Genomic DNA, 5,343 nt, shown 5'->3' with positions numbered 1-5,343 from the left:
TAGGCTGGGTGTATGTATGTAGCGGTCCCTGCGGCGACCCCATATGTGTATTCTTCCACGATCAGCTCCTCTGCGGACTAGCCCGTGTCTTTCCCTTGACAAAGTGCGCTCTGTCGTCTCTGCTGGTGTTCTTCCCCCCTAGAGCTAGGCTGGATCACTCCAGAGACTGCCATATGTTGCACTACGCTCGGCTAGTCCATATGTGTAACCGCCACAGTAACTCCCATGTGGCTTCCGCAGCGTCCACTTCTTCAGGGCACACTTTCCCAGCGTTATCCAATAAGTCACACTGAGTGGGTCTTGCAGAACAGCAGTGACTGACCTTCTCTGCTTAGAGCTCCTACTTTCTGCCTAACACTGGGTCAGGCCAGGAGACTCAAGCGGAGCGCTGGAAGGGCCAGCAACAGTGAAGTGTTGGTAGATATCTCCATTTCATCAGATCACCTCTTACGTACGTAGAGAGTGACCTAATGAGGGGGAACGAGGGTTAGCATACGTAACCGAGACGCTCTTCTCTCTACCTTTACAATATTTCATGTGCCACGGGCAGCGGCACAAACCCCGAAGCATCACAGAACCAACGCCATGTTTTACAGTCAGCAAGATGATCTTTTCTTCACATTCTTCTCCCTTTTCCTCCAAACACACCTTTGGAGATTGTAGCCAACAAGTTGAGTTGTAACTTCATCAGACCACAGTACTTCATCCCAAAAGGACTCTGGCTTATCGAAGTGTTTTTGCAGACCTCAGACATTGGGTTTAGGGATGAGATCACAGGTCAGGTTTCTTTCTGATGACTCTTACATGCAGATGATGTTTGTGTGATCAATACCGGTGTAGCTCGACTCCTGTGCCAGTTCAGTCTTCTGCAGATCCTGAGCAGTGATTTGGGCCTTTAGTTTTGTGATCCTGACCAGTTTACAGGCAGTTCTAGTGGAAAATATTCTTGGTCTTCCAGATCTTCTCTTCCATTCCTTCAGTTTCTTTCTGATGTTTAAGAGGAATTTTCTACCAGGAACATAGATGGGGTTTGTGTGTCCGTGTTATTATAGCAATGTGCTCTTAATGTACTGAGAGCAAATGAATAGCTTTGAGTTTTCTCAGCTGATCTACATTATTAAATATAAGGACAAAATAAATGAGAAAAATATGATTATTTAGATTTTCAGCTGGATTCCACTGTCCTATATGCTCATAGTTTGTTTGATCATTTTCTCATGTGTTTCTCAAAACCCAGACTCCATTATAACGGTAAGAACAAGCGTCACTATCACACACTGACCGCAGGACTCTCTCTCTCTGTCCAGTTCATCATTGGCCTGTTCCTGCAATCTTGAGCTCTCAAACAGAGTTGAAGCTGCTGAAAAATATCTGAGTGAAACATAATATTTCTTTAATGCTGGACAGGCTGTCAGCTCCAGTGTTTCTGTCCTCCACTGTGTATTTTAATGCTGATGTGTTTTGTTGTAGAACAGCGCCACCATGTGCCATCAGCTGACTACTGCGGCTCTGAGCTTCTCTGATGCTGATAGTGATGTTGGGATGTTTTCTCTTTCTGTAGATGATGTTTTGTCCCGGGGCTCGATATGCCTGGATGACATGGTCCAGGATCTGAGCAGCTTTGACACTAGATGATGAATCCATCACCATCTGAGAGCGATATGAGCTAAAACCTGCTGTGCCAAATCTAAATGAAAGCATGTGTGTATTTTGCACAGTTCTGATCTCAGACCTGAAGGCTGTTTAACAGTAATCTAGCGCCATCTTTACCCATGAAGCTCTTTAGAGATCAGATGCTGGACTACAGTATTACTGCTTCATGTCCACAAACACACTGGATTCATCATCAGAACCACAAGATTGATGCAATGACGTTCTGTTGAGCTGTTTTATTCTAAAGTTAAAGAGTTTTGGTTTTATATGAATACAGAGAAGGGAAGAACATTAAATAAGCAGTTAAAAGTTAAAATAAAAAAAAAGAGATTTTGTTTGTGTTTTTTCCACCAGTCTTTCAAGTGCTGTAAATTTGTTCTTCCTTTGTGCATATGGATACTAGTGGCAAACAAAATAATGGACACAAAGAACTGGTTTAAAAAAAAAAAAAAACTCAGTCTGCAACTAAAATTAAGTAATTTCTATATATTTATTAATGTAATATTATCATCATAATATTAACATTTTACTTGAAATGAGTAAATAATATAATCTCTGGATCCAAAATAGTCTTATTTGTGCATAATTAATATTCATGAGATTAAAAATCTCATCAAGCCCTTAAATGGTTACTGATCTAGACTAGTGAAGTACTCTCTCTCTCTCTCTCTCTCTTCAAACTGGTTTGGCGACTTTTGCCTCCAGAAGTGAAAGTATTTTCAGAGTTTTACAGTGCGCCATTTTACACCAGGGCGGGATACGATTCTTTACCTCAGAAAAAACAAGCATCAAAGTGTTTCATAGTAATGTTTATAGTTTCCTCTACAGGAATTGACGTTGTGGGGAAACAGTTGATGAGAAACCATGAACATGTGGAGAACCAGTAACCCAACAGTGTAATCCAGGTGAGTGAACATTAGTCAGGTGAGCTGACTAAAAAATTATAAGTACGGTAGATGAGGGAGGTTGTATATTTTTACTTTACCGTTGGAAATGTTTATGTCTCATATTTTGTTATATTTGATATACTTTATGAGTAATTAAATGTGAGCTTGACATTGTGAAGTATAAAGAGTGCTGTTGTTAAACCTCCTTCACTCACAGGTGAGAGGAACATCAGACGCTGTGGGTCGAAACAATAGTCAGTGAAAATCAGGGACATCAATTAAAAATTTGGACATGCCTTTATTTTGTTAATCAAATTAACTGAAATATATACTTTTAAGAAACTCACCCCATTTCATATTTATTCATTTAATTATATGCAGTTTAATTTGAACATTTTTGTTTTTAAAACATTATACAAGTTGGGAGAAGTCTTGAACAAATATCAAAAGAGTGCTGTTTTTACAAACTCACTTTTTAGGTGATGTCAGTTTTATTAAACATTTCATTAAAATTAAACAAATAGGAAACAATTTATTCTAAAATATTTGGAAAAGATTTGTGAATGTTAGTCAGTTACACAGATGTATTACATAAATGTGGGCTTACAGTAAACTGTCCCATTTGAACAATATTTGAGGCTTCAGTGGAAGAACATTAAACTCTAGTGTTACAAACTTCCCAGTCTGTTCAGCCGAGATATTTCTGTTTTAAACACACAGATGAAATACTGGTGCAAACGCTACAGATCTGACTGAAGAAGAGAATCTGCTGATTCAGATGATACCAGTTCTGAACATTCATTAACAGGATTGATAAAATCACATTAAATGTTGATAATTATTGATAAGAAGGGTAACACTTTATATTACGACCCGCAAACAACTACGTAAGTAAACCGAAATTACAGTGTACGTTTCTGTAATTATAGTGTACTTCCGTGTAGGTATAAGGGAACAATAATTAAGTTTTGGGTAATAAAGGGGTAACAAGCAGATATACAAGCAAATTATTTATAATGCAATTATTTTAAAACTAACAGGTACCTATTCTGTTAATATATTCCAGGCAAAAATTGTACGTCTGTTGTATATAAAAGTTTTTATCACATTTCTGGCAAAATATGTTCTTGTGCAATATAGTTACAGGGTAATTTTGACATCTGTGGGTTGTAAATTAAAAGTATTAAAATTAAAATTAAACTATATATATATATGGCTGTATGTAAGCACAGTATGATAAAAATTGAATCTGAAACAATTTTATAAACAGCTGATTTCTAAAAACATTATTGGCTTTTCTTACTAAACTACTTAACGTTAAGCCAAAAAAAATTAGTTTCTGCTATGACTTTAATTTAGAACGTACCATGTAGTACTTAGTACTTACCTTATCACATTGTATTGCAATGACACTTAAATGTCAGGGCAAATATACTGTGTAATTAAAAGTTTTTTTATTTTATTTTATTTTTTAATAAGAGTACCTTTCTCTGTAATTACTGTGCAAATAGTGTTGTTTCGTATTGTTACATAGTAAGTAGTGTTTGTTACCCGTTTCAACTGTGTAGTTACAGGGTAAGTGTAACTCCTGCGGGCTGTAAATTAAAGTGGCGCTTGTTACCCCCTTGTTCTGTGTAGTTACAGGGTAAGTGTAACTCCTGCGGGCTGTAAATTAAAGTGGCGCTTGTTACCCCCTTGTTCTGTGTAGTTACAGGGTAAGTGTAACTCCTGCGGGCTGTAAATTAAAGTGGCGCTTGTTACCCCCTTGTTCTGTGTATTTACAGGGTAACTGTAACTCCTGCGGGCTGTAAATTAAAGTGGAGCTTGTTACCCCCTTGTTCTGTGTAGTTACAGGGTAACTGTAACTCCTGCGGGCTGTAAATTAAAGTGGAGCTTGTTACCCCCTTGTTCTGTGTATTTACAGGGTAACTGTAACTCCTGCGGGCTGTAAATTAAAGTGGCGCTTGTTACCCCCTTGTTCTGTGTAGTTACAGGGTAAGTGTAACTCCTGCGGGCTGTAAATTAAAGTGGCGCTTGTTACCCCCTTGTTCTGTGTATTTACAGGGTAACTGTAACTCCTGCGGGCTGTAAATTAAAGTGGAGCTTGTTACCCCCTTGTTCTGTGTAGTTACAGGGTAAGTGTAACTCCTGCGGGCTGTAAATTAAAGTGGCGCTTGTTACCCCCTTGTTCTGTGTAGTTACAGGGTAAGTGTAACTCCTGCGGGCTGTAAATTAAAGTGGCGCTTGTTACCCCCTTGTTCTGTGTAGTTACAGGGTAACTGTAACTCCTGCGGGCTGTAAATTAAAGTGGCGCTTGTTACCCCCTTGTTCTGTGTAGTTACAGGGTAACTGTAACTCCTGCGGGCTGTAAATTAAAGTGGCGCTTGTTACCCCCTTGTTCTGTGTAGTTACAGGGTAAGTGTAACTCCTGCGGGCTGTAAATTAAAGTGGCGCTTGTTACCCCCTTGTTCTGTGTAGTTACAGGGTAACTGTAACTCCTGCGGGCTGTAAATTAAAGTGGCGCTTGTTACCCCCTTGTTCTGTGTAGTTACAGGGTAACTGTAACTCCTGCGGGCTGTAAATTAAAGTGGCGCTTGTTACCCCCTTGTTCTGTGTAGTTACAGGGTAACTGTAACTCCTGCGGGCTGTAAATTAAAGTGGAGCTTGTTACCCCCTTGTTCTGTGTAGTTACAGGGTAAGTGTAACTCCTGCGGGCTGTAAATTAAAGTGGCGCTTGTTACCCCCTTGTTCTGTGTAGTTACAGGGTAACTGTAACTCCTGCGGGCTGTAAATTAAAGTGGCG

Source organism: Rutilus rutilus, assembly GCF_951802725.1.
Source record: "Rutilus rutilus genome assembly, chromosome: 11".
Lineage (NCBI taxonomy): Eukaryota > Metazoa > Chordata > Actinopteri > Cypriniformes > Leuciscidae > Rutilus > Rutilus rutilus.
This window is presented reverse-complemented; position numbering follows the sequence as displayed.